Here is a 17,555-nt window from a genome sequence, read left to right as displayed (position 1 = left end):
ATTTTGTTGTTACTGTAGATGTCCTAGTTCCTGTCATCTTTTTTGTTTTCTCTTTGGCAAATATTTTTTTTTTTATCCTTTCATTCTCAGAGGGCAGAAAACAATGGATTTTTCTTTGCTGGCTTTTTTTATTTTTTGGGGGGTGGTGGTCATAAACATCACTGATAGTGCTCAACAGAGCTCTGAGAAGTATGACTTAATTAGTTAAACTGCTGGCTGGATAACTACCTCTGCAGCAGCCAGATAAACATCCTGGAAGATGGAAATGATTAGTGGGATAATAGTATTTTTAAAACATGCTCAACTGAATAGCTTACTTCTTGTATTGAACAGGAGACTCCCAAACCAACACAAAACATTTTCAAGGTAGTAATTGATTGTTGTGCCTCTCAGTTACTGAGCAAGCTGATCTGATTCGGTTGTTATTGAGGATCATACAAAACAGAGAAGAGGAGGACTTTGAAATAGTGAGTTTACCTCTGAGCATTATAGAGGCAGCAACATTTATACACATCCCAATACCTTATTTTTGCACCTTTACTTGTTGAGAGCACCTTGACCCATGCATCAGGCAGACAGAGCTGACATTCAGTCATTAGGTCTCAATATGTATTGATTTCTTCAGTGGTTTGTTCCAGTTGTCCAATCCAAAATATATTCCATCTCCCTTTTTTCCCCCAAGGTCAATGGCCTGTTTGATTCTAGAGGCCCAAATTCTCTTCCTGGCTGTGGCATAAAAAAAGTCATGTCTCTGACTATGGATCATCCTGTCTATTTCATTTATTTCTCCCATCAGTGTTCTGTTCTGAGTAAATAAAGTGTAAAATAAGCTTGTCTTACTTGAGTAACATTTCATAAATCATACTTGGGGGGTGCTAAGTAGAAAAATATGGTGTTCATTTAGTACAGAAAATTGCACCTGCAAGTGGAAATGAAAGGGTGTCTCAAAACCCAAGAAGAACCTAATTATTTAATTTGGGCAATACCTTGTCTTAGAATCAGGTGTTCTTGAACAGAACAGATGAATAAGCCACAGAGGGATGAGTGGAATCAGAATCCAAATGACATCAAAAGTCCAAGTGATGATCCCAAGTGTATTTATTTGATAGTCCTCCAGTGAGCCAAAATAACAGAAGATGGTTTAACAAATTGACTGACAAAGTCTTTTCATCTCCAGCTTCTGTGATTTTATATTTGAGCCTTTCTGAAGAGGGTCAGAAGCAGTGGGCAGTTGTGTATGAAGTGTGTGGCTGAGGAAGTATCAGTGTGAGATTAAGATGAATGGATGTAAATTCCCCAGTTGACTGGTGAGATATTTATTTCAATTTTATGAGTACTCTTTTTTAGTGTCCCTTGTAGAGAAAAAGAGAATTTTGGATAGCCAGTCTATAGTACAAATTACTCTTCTCTTTGCCACTGTGCATTTCTTTAATTTCTTTTCTTTTTGCCTTTTGTGAATTTAGTCTAACTAGGCATAGTCTTACCCAATTCTCTCATTTTATAGAAAAATCCTTAGGTGTTAATCAACTAGATAGTGCTTGCCCCTTGTACTACTGCAGATACTTGGCTTATTTCCATTGAAAGTGAATTTCATCCATATACTGTGATATAATAGAAAAAAAGTATGTGTTTGTGTGTGCATGTGCATATACACACAAATATGTGTCTAATAAATATCTTTATTTGCCAGGTATGTCAAAGAGGATTTAATTTCTGGGAACAAATTACCAACACTGGCTTGCTACTGATGGTTTTAGAAGAAAGAACCAGGTAACTCACTAAGAAAACTGAGATGCTGAGCAGAAGTTGCTGCCTTAAGGATGCAAAAAAAGGTATGTATTCATATATATATTCATATAGAACATATATATACATATATTCATAAAGAATATTTGAATAAATGTATCTTCAAAACTAGAACACCTCTTCAGGGCTCCTGCTGTAGGTTGTTTTGTTGGGGTTATTCAAGGGGTTGTAAATTTGGGGAGAGGTCTGTCCTCTTCTGTGCCTTGTACAGAGTAACTCAGCAGGTTCCCAGTCCTTAACAAGTGACAGCATCCTTGCTGAGGCACTTGAGTGCCATGGCCAGCAGTCTTTATCTAATGTTAGTGATCTCTGAGGGAGCACAATAGCTTCCCATGGGTTTTGACTGCTCTGTAGGCAAGAGGAAAAGCAGCCAGAGCTCAGAATTGATGACCCAGCAGCCAGTCTCATTAAGGCAGCTGGGACCCTGATTTACTTACTCTGAAACCTTAATGGTCTCAGTGAGGTTAGGATTCACTGTGTGCCATCAGCCCAGCTATGAAAGCAGAAAATTTGCACTGCTTGATTTTTCCTAATGAACTAACTAGTGGAGGAAAAAAAAAAATTAGGGAGCAATGGCAACCTTGTGTCTGCTGGCTCTTGGTCCTGAAGTCCCTTAAATAACAGTAAGCCTGTGTCACAGAAGCTGTAAGACCAGTTGCATGGGACAGCCTGTGTTTTGACCTGAGAATATATGCCAAGTCCTCATTTTGTAGCAGAAATATGAAGAATAAAGTCACACACTCTCTACATATAGAAATGAAGGAAATACTGTCAATTGGTAAGTGCCATAGGGCTGAACTTCTGATTCATTGCAGGGAAGAGCTCTAGAAATTAGTTGGTTTTTTTTTTGCAAAACACTTTTTCTAAAAATGAGAACAAAAATTGTGACCATTAGCCTACTACTTGTGATCTGATGATGCTTGACTCAGGTTGCCCACATATCTTTTGTTTTGTGGGTTGCAGTTTATTGACACAATCAACTGAAATGGGTCTTCTGGAGCCATTACAATGGGTTGTGTTGGTGCAGCTGAAAACACTTCAGCACAGCATGTGTCAGGCTCTGTCAAGTTCACAGTTGATGTTTCCAAATCAGGATTAGGGAGAGTGCTGATGCAGTGCAATGCAGCAGCTGCTTGTGCAACATAAGCAGTCATGAAAAGGGATAAAATCTGCTAAGTAAAGCAGCACCCTACCTATGGTTGGTTCTCAGTTGTCCATCCCTTCAGAAGGTACTTAAAAATACTAAAGGAAGAGTTGCATCCTCATATAAACACAAAACCACAGTATATCCTCATATAAACACAAACACCAAAACCAGATATTGGTCTGTTTTATGTATCCTATAATCTGCAAGAGTTATATTCAATGCTTAGCCACAGATTAAGTGATGTACCAAAGGAGAAGCAAGAAATGCATGGCAAAATCAGAGAGGTGGAGCCAGCTGTGTGGCTACCAGCAGTGATACAACCAGTATTTCACTTCACTAGGGAGTGCTAAGATTTACAAAGCCCCTTTATTCCCTCTTTCTGTTCAGTAAATCCACACCAGGACAGCAATGAAGCTAAAGCTTCCTCTTAGGATTTTATTTTCTGATTTGTATACATGATAGGCTTGTATGTGAACAACTGTAGAATTGTTACATTCACACTGAAATTGGTAATGGGTAAATGGATGGGGAACCTGTGCATGACCAAAAGTGATATCTTGTTGATGACAGAAAGCAGCAAAATGAAAAAAAAAAAAAAAAAAAGTGATTTTTCAGCTACTGACAGATTTATAGAATTGCCAAATGGAAATAAAGGTGCTGGTACTGAAAAATGCATATTTGTTATTTCCAAAATGAGTGAGAAGGAGGAGACTGAATTCTCTTACAGAGGAAAATTGAGAAATGGTCACTGGAAAGCTGTGAAATCCTTTAAAACATCAAACAGTTCTTCAGTCCTGAATTCACACGCAGACATCTAAATGAGATTTTTTTCAGATGGAAAACAGCCCAGAGACTGAAGTACCACTGAGAAACAGGCACTCAGCTCCTCAAGAGCTGCATTTCTCAGGTGGTGTGGCAAACATCAGTGATGCACTCACATGAAAAAGCCACACAGTACTTTTTTTACTCACAGTAAGAGCCAGAACTGCTCTGAGTGTCAGTACCCTGAGCTTGCAGCTGCTGGGGCAGGAAGGTGACAGTCCTGAGAGGGAGGAGGCAGAGGGATTTGAGGAGGCAGCAGTGAAGGGAAGTGCTGGAAGGGATAAACTGAGGTTGATCTTTTGCTGTCCTCTTCCCAGGTTAATCCTGCTTATGATTCAAGCAGTGTCAGGGTTTAACACTGGCCTGGCAATTAAACCAAGTGACAGATGCTCTCTATTAATCTTTCTCTCTTCCCTGATAAAGAAAGGAGAGAGAATAAGGGAGAGAGACTGATGGGTTGGAAACTGGATGGCTTGACAACTTTAATGAAACAGGAATGATAAATAGGAAAAATTACTAAATATATACAAATATACAGGAAAACAATACCACGTTGCTTCCTCCTTTCCCCCAATAGCTCTCACATCACTCCCAAGGCTGCAGGGCAGCCCTGGGAAAGTCCAGGCTGGACTCCTGGAGTTGGCAGCAGTTGGGAACTGGAGGCAGGAACACACAGATCCAGGCTGGAATGGATCAGGACCACAGGCAGGTGAACAGACGGGATCCTTCCAGGATGCTGAGTGAAGGAAGGGAAGCAGGAAAGGCAGGAAGGGCAGGAAGCAGGAAGCTGGAAGCAGGAAATCGATGGCTTGGCCCTCATGATCCCTCAAATTTATCCTGAAGGATGAGGTGTATGGGATGGAATCCTCTGTTTGGTCAATTCTGGCATCTATCTTGTCCATTCCTCCCCAAAGGAGGCTGCAGGTGGGACCTCTTTATGTTTTCCTCAGAGCTGAGCAGTGGCCTTGGCTCTGCACACCAGTCTCTAGCAGTAACTCTAAACATCAAGTGTTATCAGTCCTAGAAACACACACTGTCTGAGAAACTTGCTGGTAATTTCAGCAAGTGCAGCTACTTACAAGAGACTAAGCTAAAAGCAAAAGTACAAGACAGAAAATCACCTTTATCCTGGCCCAAACCAGGACAAGCAGTTTAAATGGCTCAAGTTACCTGGTTCAGGAAAGCACAGTGATGTTTTTTTGCTGTTACACAGATGGATTTTAAACAGCACCGAAGTAACACAAGGTCATGCAAATGCCCAAAAGATCCTCTGTTGATTTAGAGTATTGGGTGAATTTAAAGCATAAGATCAGTGTCAGCACAAGGCTGCCTTAACCTCTGAACCATTTATTTTAGAGAAATGGACAATCAAAGCTTTCAGCAGCAATACAAGGAGGCAACCCAAGACTTCTCTTTGGCCTTGAACCATTTCAAATTAATTGGTTTGGAGCCAAAGGAGGTGCGTAATGTATCACAATTTATATTTAGGAAAACTCATTAGAAATTAAGAAGTTATGTAACTCCTTAGAGAAAGCTAAAGAAATATAGGGCAAATTATACTCAGACACTGCAGTTAAATTATTTTAACAGCGGGGTAGCTTTAAAAAAAACCTGTTAGGACAAAATCCTACATAGCAGGGGGAAGAAAAGCTTTTACATCTTACTGTAATTAGAAACTCATCAGGTTAATGGGGCAATTTTTCAAAGCTGCCATTTAAGTTTTTGCACATAGCCTTGATCTTACTGTATTTCAGTTTGCAAATAGAACTTGTCCAGAGGAAAAAAAAAAAAAAGCAAGCATTTGCTAATATACATGTAAATTCAAAGCTCTATATCTTTATGGCTATGCTTTTTTCTTCAATTTTACTTGTGATAGAATTCTGAGAAGATTTCATTTTCACTTCAATACCCACTCACTGAAATTGCCAAAAGCAGCAGGTGATTTTTGGGGTATCTCACTCTTTAGCAGGGAAACAGAAAGGCTTCAAGAAAGCCAAGGGAAGGGAGCCAGCTATTTGAGACCCACTCTTAATGTGAGCACTTAAAAATAGGAGGTATGGGAAACTAATGATCACTTTTGATAATTTAGATCAGCACAAAAAAGTTGATAGATATTTAAATACATGATGAGAAGAAATACTAAAATGAACAGAAAGGGATGCAGCACAAGGAGGAAAATTTTCCAAACTACCAAATGTCAGGGGAGCCTCAATCTGTAGGAATTTCATTTACTGACTGTGGCACTTTTCTTGTGTGTTGTTTTGTGCCTCCTAAACCTGCTTCTTACTGACAAAGATATCTAAATGATAAAGTAGAAAGCAAGGTGGAGTTACAAACCATCTGATGACTCCAGATGACTGATAAATGAAAAAGAAGAGGGCACCTGAAAAGCCAGAATGAGCCAGTTAACTTTACTGAAAGGATGAATTATTTCTTTTAAGAAATAATTAATTATTAGAAATCTCCACTGCAATTTTTTTTTTTTTTTTTTTTTTTTTTTTTGGTAAAGCTTTAAATATGTCACACTGAAAACAGATGTTATTTTACAGCAAGGCATTGTGTTTGCTGTTATATTCATAATTTTCAGGAATGAAATGTAATGGAATGTAATAGGACAGGGCAGAAGAGAACAGAGTGGGATGGGATGGAAATGAGGAGGGGAGAGAGGAGAGGAGAAGAGAAAAGAGGAGAAAAGAGAAGAGAGAAGAGAAGAGAAGAGAAGAGAAGAGAAGAGAAGAGAAGAGAAGAGAAGAGAAGAGAAGAGAAGAGAAGAGAAGAGAAGAGAAGAGAAGAGAAAGAAGAGAAAAGAGAGGAGAAGACAGGAGAAAAGAGAGGAGAAGAGAAGAGGAGAGAAGAGAAGAGAAGAGAAGAGAAGAGAAGAGAAGAGAAGAGAAGAGAAGAGAAGAGAAGAGAAGAGAAAGAAGAGAAAAGAGAGGAGAAGACAGGAGAAAAGAGAGGAGAAGAGAAGAGGAGAGAAGAGAAGAGAAGAGAAGAGAAGAGAAGAGAAGAGAAGAGAAGAGAAGAGAAGAGAAGAGAAGAGAAGAGAAGAGAAGAGAAGAGAAGAGAAGAGAAGAGAAGAGAAAAGAGAGGAGAAGACAGGAGAAAAGAGAGGAGAAGAGAAGAGGAGAGAAGAGAAGAGAAGAGAAGAGAAGAGAAGAGAAGAGAAGAGAAGAGAAGAGAAGAGAAGAGAAGAGAAGAGAAGAGAAGACAGGAGAAAAGAGAGGAGAAGACAGGAGAAAAGAGAAGAGAAGAGAAGAATATTTCTTTTCAATTGAAAGGTACCTAAAAGTGATCATCTACTTGATCAATATAGGGCTGAGGAAAAACAAAAAGGCACTTCTGTTGCTTGTTACCTCCTGTGCAGAGGACTTACCACTTGGAGATCATGTCCACCTCCCCAGTGGTCACCCCAGGCCAATGCTGTCAGGCTCCTAGAGGTTGGTTTGACCCAAGATCCCAATGTCCCAAGATTCCTAATGTCCAGACTGAACCTCCTCTGGTGCAGCTTTGAACCATTCCTGTGCAAAACTGCAGTAGCTCAATGAATGAAGTAAAACTGTGTAACTAATTAACTCACATCAGCTTGACTTAAAAAAATTATCCCTATTAGCATTTAATACTATTAGTTTTATATTCTGGATGAAAAGGGTTTTTCACACATGCAAGTTTTGCCTATTATTAAGAACCATAAAAGCAAAACCTCCTTCACAGCTTCTGTGCACTGCGTATCAGACTCATTTGTAAAATCAGAGCTTTGTCAAGACTTTAAAGCAGGAGAGTTTTTCCTATCCTGGTAACCCATTTTGCATTGCTTTGTACTGACAATCCATGCAAGAGAAAATACTTTGAGAAATGAGGAATAAAAAAAAAAGATGTAGCAAGCAATACCAGTTGTAACTTCAAAGAAACAGTATTTAACCCTGCAGAACCTGGTTGCTACAGGAATAATTCCTGCTCTACCTGTTGAAAAAATGAAACCCATGACCAGCTGCATCCACAGATATTGACTAGCAGAGGATTCCTAGTACTTCACAGCAAGAGATCTAATAACTTAGAAAACCCTATTTGCATTCTGTGAAATGTGCAGCACTGTCCCCACTATATTTGAATCACTTCTACTTTAGGAAACTGCAACTGAGAGCATTAAGCACCCTGGATGCTAAGAAATCTAAACCCTGGACTTATGAATTTTAAATCAATGGAATCTCTAAACATGGTACACATCTGAGAACAAATTATTCAAAATGAAAACATGGTGAAAAATAGAAAATGAAAATGACAAGGAAGGAACAATTCCAGAAAGATAGGGTTCCCACTGAGTGCTGAAGTACAGCAGCTGAGGAAATCTGCCAAACACATTCAGAACTCTCCATAAATTGGGTTTTTGAATCAGTGTCTTCAATCAGAACTGGCAGGAAAGGCATCCAGTGGCCTTGTGGGAACAGAAGGGGGGAGTGAGAGCTCCTTGACAGCACAGCTAAGGGCAACCTGTGGAGACCAAAAGTTTTGCAATGTCAGCTTTACCAAGCAGCTTCCAAAAATACTTCATGACTTCAAAGTGCTGGACAAAGATGCACCAACAATTCCCTGCTCCCTTTCCCATTATAGGCAAAGCTGAACTGCATCCAGCTCTGGGCTGCCCAGTTCAAGAGGGACAGGGATTTATTTGAGAGAGTCCAAGGCAGGGCTGTGAGGATGATGAAGGGACTGGAACAGCTGCCTTGTGAAGAAGGGCTGAGCTTTTTGGGCTGGAGAGGAGAAGAATGAGGGGATCAAACAATGTGTGTAAATATCTGAGGGCTGAGCATCAAGAAGGAAGGGACAACCTCTTCTCACTTGTGCCCTGTGACAGGGCAAGCTTATTCTTTCTCTGATTTGGGAAAAAATGCATAAATATCCAGGATAAATAATTATATTTGACTACAAATGGATAGCAAATATGGTTCACATATTCCTCCAGTAGTCCTTCAGCAACCCAACACACATTGTGCACACAAACTCTGAAGAACACCAGTGTCCAGCTCTGCTAGAAGCTGAAGGCCAACTTAAAGACATTTCTACATATGTCTACAGGTATTTAGGCAAAGGAGAGTCTTTTTGGGACAACTGAGTGCTTTTCTAAATCTAACAGACTGAATATCCTTAACATCCTTGTCCAAAGTAAATAACTTATTTAGATTCCCTAAAGAAAACCCAGGAGACTACTTGCACCCAAAAAATTAAAATATTTGGAAAGTCATTGTTTTTGACAACATGATTGATTCAAGTTGTTTTAGAAGGTTTTTGAGGAGCAGTATTTTAGGAGCTCTCTTACAAAACTGCCTATTAGCAAAGCAATTAACGAGCAGTTTGGGGTAGAGCTGGGAACTTGAGTGACTTCTGATAAACAAGCACAGTACTTGTGGTTATCAGCTGCTGAGCACTCAGGGAACACAGAAAGCAGTTTAACCTGTAAATTAACCTGTAAGTAAACACATTTACATTTAGTTACAATTCACCTGGAAAAACACAGAGTTGAAAATGCTAGAGCAGGAAAATCCCTGCCAAAGCAAGAGAGAAGTGCACACCCTGCTTCAGCCTGGGCAATCTGCTGATTTTCTGGCAGTGTCAGAGCTGGTAACAACATGGCAATACCAGTTAGGGTGATAAATATCCCTCACCACAACTGGTAAAGCAATGGAATGTAGTTGGGTTGTAAAGCTGAAGTACTGACAGAGTCATACTACTTCACTCATAACTCTATATAGATACTTTTATTTGCTACCTGCAAAGTAGGTTTTAAACCAGTGGTAGAGTTTGAACTTCATCCATTACTTACCTGTACAGCCAAAATCACAAAGCCAAAAATGGCCACTCCTTTTCAGGACATCACTGGGAATTACATGGAAGCACCAAAGCCCATATTTCTCACTTTAGTATTTGATTTCATGTTTTGTGCAATTTTTTTGAGAGAACGTTTGCTTTCTCTTTAAGGAACCACTTTCAGATTATTTTCTTGATTTTTTATATTTTCTCACATTCACGGGAGGCCATGGTTAAGCTGTTTTAAACTTTCAGCTTCCAAACAGATGCACTTTAATTATTATTCTCACAGACAACTTCTCACTGTTTACCCTCTGACTGGTTTCTCTGGTCCCTGCCTTTTCAGCCTGAATCCATGCAGCTGTGCAGTACTTGGGGATCCTTGCCAGGAGGAGAAGCCAAACCATTTGTTTTGCAGGCAGAAGCAACAGGAGAGGACTTCCCAAGCCAGCAGGTGAGTTGGCACCTGGGCACCATTCAACTGAAGGACAACAAAAAGTAATTACCAATAAGTTCCAAACAGAGTAGTGTTAAAACTGTTCCGTGTGCTGAGCATCCTTTCAGGTTAAGTGAAAGAAATAATTAGAGGGTTTCTTTAGATGATATTTATTTAGAAATTATAAGAGGTTCCCCTGAGCAATGCTATGGGGTCAGAGCATTTCCCAAGGGACCACAGTGTGAGTGCAAAGATGCTGGATTACTTTGTGTAACCATCTGCAGCAAGAGGAAGACTTGTAAAGTATTAAAGCAGAAGGGAAGGAGCACGTGGTCACAAAACACAGGGAGATAAAGCACATTTATGGAGTCACCAGAGGCTTTCCAGTGATGTCCAGTGACAGGACAAGGGGCAATGGTCACAAACTGGAACACAGGAGGTTCATCTGAAATATAAGGAAGAATTCTTTAATTTAAGAGCTCCAGAGCACTGTAACTGAGGTGGTGGAGTCTCTGTCTCTGGAGACATTCAAACCCCACCTGGATACCATCCTGTGCAACTTGCTCTGGCAGGGCAAGATGATCTCCAGAGGTCCCTTCCAACCCCTGTGATCCACCCCCTAATCCAACCCTGTGATTCTGTGATAAAAGTAGTGATGTTTCTATCACCCATCACACTGTCCTCATGACTGAAGCACAGACATCTGGCTGCTGTGTCAATGCCATCCCCAGCTGTGTCCAGAAGTTATGTCTAAGGTAAGAAATTATTTCCTTACACTTTGTTAAAGATGTGGCTGGTAGCAAACCAGCACGTTATGGCTTCCTAACAAAAAGGAAGGAGGTTTATCACTTTTGATAAAGCCACTCCAGGCAGAGGGATGGTGCCAGCCCTGGGGATCATCCCCCTGTAACCTGGGCTTCCACTGCCACCCGGTGGGCAAACAGCTCTGCACTGCCAGCGACACCGAGTGCCACCTCCTGGTGACAGTGCCCGGGAGAGACATTTGACCCAGTGGATTTGTCGGAGCAATTCTATTGTTTAACTTCAATTCATGGAGAAATAAGGGAGAGCTGAAGGATGCAAACCACACGTTCAAAAATCCCGTGGGTGTATCCCAAAGCATCATGAGTGGGACTTACAAATAATGGCTGGGAATATTTTAGAATGCTTTTTATCTTCTGATTTCTAGGCACTTTGGGCACATCAAGCTTTTATTGCCATGCCAAGGGCTAACCCCTGGAAATGGTAATTAATAACTTTATAATCAAGCTGCTGAAAAGGGGCAATGCTAATGGTGGTTGGTAAAGTCACCTCGTTTAAGGCAAAACTTTCTGAAGTGGTAATTCTTGGATGAATCTGCTGCAGCCAAGTTGCTGTCAAAGGCAAAATGATGTATGCAGGGCAGCCAGAGCACTCAAGATTGCAGCCCACAGCTGAGAGTACTCCTTCTCAGAAATACATTACACAACATCATTTTATTCCCAAGACTTTGATGATTATTTAGTATTTTGTCACACTAGGGTTCTTCTAAGCACTTAAAAAATGCAAAGGGATATGACATCAAAGCAGCAAGAAAGAAAAGGAGAAGTTCCAGGAGCAAACACCAAGCTGAAGTACCTGACTTATAAATACTGTTTGTGTAACATGGATTAGGACTTCAGTCAAAACATCCTTTTGGGTTATCACTTCTAGGCTTTGGGAAAATAAAAACTGATTTGGTCCTAGGTATTTAAAAGCCACATTTTATTTGGAAAGAGAAAGTTCTTTCCAGGTGGGCACGATCAGGATTCCTGTTTTCTCCATAAAATTTGGATCTGGAGTTCAACTTGTATTCCTGACAAATAATTGAATTGCCAGCCACTTACTAGTCAGCAGGAGAAGAACAAAATCCATTTTTCTTCCTATTTGACTTATTCCTGGATGATTACAAAGGCCTTCCAGGCACCTAGCAAAGATCCCTGGTGCCCTAAGGCCCAGCAGGCATCATTCTGCCAAAGAAGAGATAACAAAAGCAAACAAGTTTTCCAAGATCCAACCCATTTTGATCAATGTCCTGTTCTTAGTAGCTCTGAAACTCAGGATTACAAGACAAATAATTCATCAGGCTCCATGATGATGTTCTCCATTTCAGGCTGTAAAATAACTGCTCTGAAGCAGACATGGCACAGTCTGATCTACTTCACCATATCAGCAGCTGAACTGAGCTTTGACAGTGATTTGCTTTTTGTATGCTCAGTTCCTAAACTCAGACTGAAGTTTGAGCTCAAAAGGCTGCAGACTACAATGAGGGAAACCAAAGGCAACATTCATATGAATCTTAATGAAGTGAAATTCTCAAGCTTCAGGCAACTTCAAGCCTCCTGCAAGTCAGACAGATCTGCATTACATGAGAACTTGATGTAATATTATGATACTCTTACAAATACAAAGGGTTGTGTTTTCCAGCAGCTGATTCCCTTGTGACCCAGCTTTTAAAATCATTATTATGAAAGGTTTTGGGAAGTGAAGAGGATATGTGGAAAAACACTGCAAATTGTTTGCTTAACAGCATTTGCTTTTAGAGCACGTCCAGAAGAGTTAAAAATATTCTTCAGATGACAGGAGTGATTCATGACCAGACAGCTGCTGAGAGAGACATCACCAACAGGAGAGAGAGGGAAAGAGTGCCTGGGAGAGAGATTCGACATGCAAATTACTGGAGAAAAGGAAATTAAATACCTTTTCTTCTGAGCTTCAGCATTTAGGGATGATTTTAATGACTTTTGAATTGAAACAGAGTTGTTGCATCTCCTGAAGCTGTCAGAACTTCAGTGCCCCTCCGACCCATTTCATGGCTGCAGTTGTTACTCAGCTGAAGTGGTGACTGCCTGGGTAGAAAAGGGCAATATTCCTTTGTCTGTTTGGTGTTTTGCAATATTAAGAAACTGACTGCTGAAATTCCTGTCCAAGCCTAACTTCATAAAGAATGCAGCTCTTGTGTAGGTGTCAATCTTTAGACAAAACTTTTAGTAAAGTTGGGTGGATTCGAGTTGCTCAACACATACAAGAGATGCTTTGCCCATCCTGGATCCATGGAATAAATTCAGCAAATGACTGACTGAAATCCAGACCTGAAACTAACAGATAAACCACTTTAACACCCCAGTTTGAACTTTGATGTTCTCTGGCATTTTCCATCAAAAAATCCCCTGCCAGAAGTGCTCACCTACAGTCCCACTGCTTTTCCCTATCCATTTAGCTTGGATCTGGCAGCACAGCCCCCAGCCTGTCAACACAGGACTTCACTGCAACATCCTACCTTTAAACAGCAATTTTCATTGATTTTATGCCTTGGTATTTCTAATTTAATATATAATTATAGTGGTTTGATGCTCCCTGGAAGCCCAAGCTTAAATTTCAGGGTTTGCCAAAAGTGGTCAGCCCTAAGCTTGGCCTTTTCATGACTCCAGATATAAACATCCCCTGAATGATTCAGTGCTTATAGTTGCTCTGTATAGTTTTTCCCTGAAATTCTTTGCCTTAATTTTTCTGCATAGCAAGTGAAATCATGGAAGGGGCCTTATTCTGAAGTAAAATTAAAAAAAACCAAACAAATGGTTAATTCAGCTAGAACTTTCTATACTTAAATGCCCATTTTTTCAGCCACTTCCCAAATAAGCATGCCATGCATTCATCTATTTGCATTCAAAAAGCTAAGCTGATTTTAGAAAACCAACATGATTAAATCATAGGCAAATTTGTGTCAACCAACCACCCCTTTTTTTAGAAGGGCCTTTTTTTTTTTTTTTTGCCTTTTTTTTTTTTTTCCAGCATGCTTTGTTTCCCCAGAATACAGATTATCTATTTGAAATCCATGAGCTGAATGGACTTCCCATTGAGGTTGGTGTATTCTGGCATTGTAATAAAGGTTATGAAAAGATGTCCGAGCACCAGCTGGCCTGCCTTTGATCCTCTCCATTCTTGTGATGATACATTTTCACACTTAAGATGATTCTCTTCTACCTCAAAGGCTGAGAGCTGCTTTGGTCCTTACAAATATTAACTGCAATCACAATGACCTATCTTTCTGGTTCCAGTCATCTGTTTAATATAGAGTGGAAGGTCAGAACTACATTAGGAGGGCCTGAAAGGTTTGATTTCCGTGTAGTGCCTCCTGCAGAGCTTCACAAAAAGCTGGCAGACTTGTAGTTCATGCATGCACGCTCCTCAGCACTGCTTTGTGTGCTTGTATTAATGGGCTTTTGTAACCTCCCAGGAAAAAAAAAAACACATTCCCTCCACAAGAGAACAAAACTGTCGTCAGATCTGAACACGCATGTGAATATCAACTGCTTAAAACAAGGGAAAAAAATTAAAAATCAGGTATATAGTTATATTTAAGCAGTTTGGGTACTGTCTTGGGAAGGAAAAAAAAAAAAAAAAAGAAGGATGCCTTGAGTCACAAGCTTGTGCCTTCCCCAGGCTGTGTTTTAAAGGTACCTATTTATCTGTTTGCTAGGATGGAGATTTAATAACAGAGGTGGAAACCAACTGTTTAGAGGCAGCAAATTCAATAAGAGATGTCAGCAAGGATTAATGGATAAGGCTGTGGACCAGAAAGCACAAGCCTCTGTGTACCAATACAAAGAAATCTGTTTGCAGCAGAGTGGAGCACAGTTCACTTGGAAGTCATTAGCATGGAGCATGAGCTGCATCTAAGGCCCTTCAGTCCTCAGGAGAAGACATTTCCCAAGACATTTTCCTCCTTCAAATCTGCCTACAAAGCTCAAGTTTGCTTGCTTTCTGTTAAGCCTTCTATACAAACAGGACCACCTAAGTTTCTTGTCATGTTTAGTTCACATAACTTTTAAGCAAGGAAGCTAAAGAGCCAAAATCCCAGCATGCACCCCAGAGCATGGAGACTGGAGATTATTTTTATAGATTTTTTACAGCTTTACCTGAGTGCCTTGACATTTTTCTTCAGTGAGCTTGCATATGTTTAACCTCTGGTCTGGATTATGAGGGGTGGGTAAGTGGCATGAAGTGAGCAGCAAGAATTGAATGCAGCTGTCCATATCTGAATGGAGCTGCCCACGGTGGGGAAGACAATGAAAGGAAAGAAAAAAAAAAAAGAAAAAAAAAAAGTGGATTCCAGAAGCAAATGGCCTGTGGGGCCAGTTCCACTTGCTTCACACTGATTTTGTCTGAAATTTGGCCTGCTCTTGTATATGCCACTTAGATGTTTTGGGAAGGCTTCATGTGTAGCAATTACTTCCCTATAAAATTATCAACAGGAGCTTAAGCCTATTTGGACTTGAAGAAGCCCTGGAAACAAAGCAGCAGTGCTCTGGGCTAAAACCTGATCTCTGAATTCCAGAAACTGTAAAACATCAAGTAGGCCAGGTTTAAAAAGAGAGAATGCAGATAAAGACTCAAAAGCACTTTATCTGCTCAATGGCAACAGGTAATAAAGAAATGGTAAGTGCTTCTTAGTGAGTTATGCTTCTTATACAGCTTTTTATTTTCAGTTTTAACTAAAGTAAGTCTCAAGAAGAGGATTTTTGGTTTTGGATGGGAAGGTATCTGAGCTTTTTCTTAATGATAATTTATACAACTTTTTATTTTCAGTTTTAACTAAGGTAAGTCTCAAGAAGAGGATTTTTGGTCTTGGATGGGGAGGTATCTGAGCTTTTTCTTAATGATAATTTATACAACTTTTTATTTTCAGTTTTAACTAAGGTAAGTCTCAAGAAGAGGATTTTTGGTCTTGGATGGGGAGGTATCTGAGCTTTTTCTTAATGATAATTTATACAACTTTTTATTTTCAGTTTTAACTGAAGTAAGTCTCACGAAGAGGATTTTTGGCTTTGGATGGGAAGGTATCTGAGCTTTTTCTTAATGATAATTTATACAACTTTTTATTTTCAGTTTTAACTGAAGTAAGTCTCAAGAAGAGGATTTTTGGTCTTGGATGGGGAGGTATCTGAGCTTTTTCTTAATGATAATTTTCCTGTGAACACACAGAAAACATACCCACATAACAATGACAGGTTACATTTTGTATAGCTTTAGTGCTTAAAATCACTCCCCAGACAAAGTTTAAACACTACAATTTAGTTTTTTCAAATCTCTGCACTGACCAAACCCAAACTAAGCCCTGAGCAGCCAAAGAAAACTGATCTAACTTTGCAGGAGAAACTGAACAGCAGCTCTGCAGTGCAGGACAGTTACTCTGATAAATACCAACAAGCAGCCCTTCCAATTTTACTATGCCAAGTTAACATCCTCTTTCCAAAAAAACCCATTTTTTTTTTCAATAGCACACCATTTACACCAATTTTAATGGCACTTCTGAAGTGCCTGCTATGACCCCATTGAGTGATGCTCATTCACACCCCCTCAGCACGTGTACTATGGATATTTATGAGGAGCAGCCAAGGCTGTGTCTGCTGCTTGTGAGGAAACCATTGCCTCAATAATTGTGTCACGGTTTCCACCTGTTCTCCAGAGTCACAGGGTAGCTGCTGTTTGTCAGCTGGGCCAGCAAACTGGGTTTGATTTTGGGAACACAAAAGGAAAATACCTCTCCTTGCAGCCTGGCAGCAATATTCTCACAGCAAAAGGGCTGCAAGGGATGGGGCTTCTCCACCTGCAGGGTTTTCTCTGCTTCCTTCTCAAAGATGCCACACTGCAACCTCTGCATCCAGCTCCCCAAACTCCAAACAGCGTTCACTGTCTGATATAAGGGTTGAAAACCTCCAGTTTTGGTGTGAAACACACTCACAAGCCAGAGAAATACCCCTTTATGCAAGGTCCTGGCACAGAGCTCTTGATGGGAGCAATCTGTATTTTTACAAGCATCTCAGGGTGACATTTTCACTCCAAGACAGTGTTCAGAGATAACACATGCCTCCAAAACAAAGTGTAAGGACTCCAGTACACTGCCAGAAGAGGAAAAAGGTTGCCACACAGCCTGTTTTAAATCTCTCCTCTACTAACTCCACCAAAACACAACACAGAAAGCAAAACCCCTGCAGAAGCAGAGGCAAAATAGAAGTTAGAGGGTTCACAAACTGCAGGTTGTCCTTTCCAAGCAACAGAATCTTTGTGGGCACAGAATCAAATTTCTATTTTCTCTTGGCAGAAGTAAATCCAAAAATCCTTTCTGACCAGGGGAATGCTACAGTTAAAGGCAAATACCCACATTTTGCCTCAGGCACTACTGCAAGGAGAACACTGAGTGGGAGCACACATGGTCAGAGGCAGAGCCAAAATATGTGGATTGCTGAGCATCATGTGGATGACTTCCAGTGTACTTCTGTTCACCAGGAAATAATGTAAAAAAAAAAATGAGTGAGAAAAGAGCTAAGGGTTCATATACACAAAGCAATCTCTGCTTAATCCTAGGTGGGACTGTGCTCTGTTAGCCTACATGTTCTTTTTAAAATCAGGCACTGCAATCAAAACAAAATCTTTGCTTTGATTTCACTAGCTGGAAAAAAAGAACCCATGTTTTAGAGTTTCCTAGTACATGTGCACTACAAGAAAAGCAAGGTGGAAAAA

The sequence above is a fragment of the Heliangelus exortis genome, chromosome 4 (assembly GCF_036169615.1).
Source record: "Heliangelus exortis chromosome 4, bHelExo1.hap1, whole genome shotgun sequence".
In the NCBI taxonomy this organism is placed as follows: domain Eukaryota; kingdom Metazoa; phylum Chordata; class Aves; order Apodiformes; family Trochilidae; genus Heliangelus; species Heliangelus exortis.
This window is presented reverse-complemented; position numbering follows the sequence as displayed.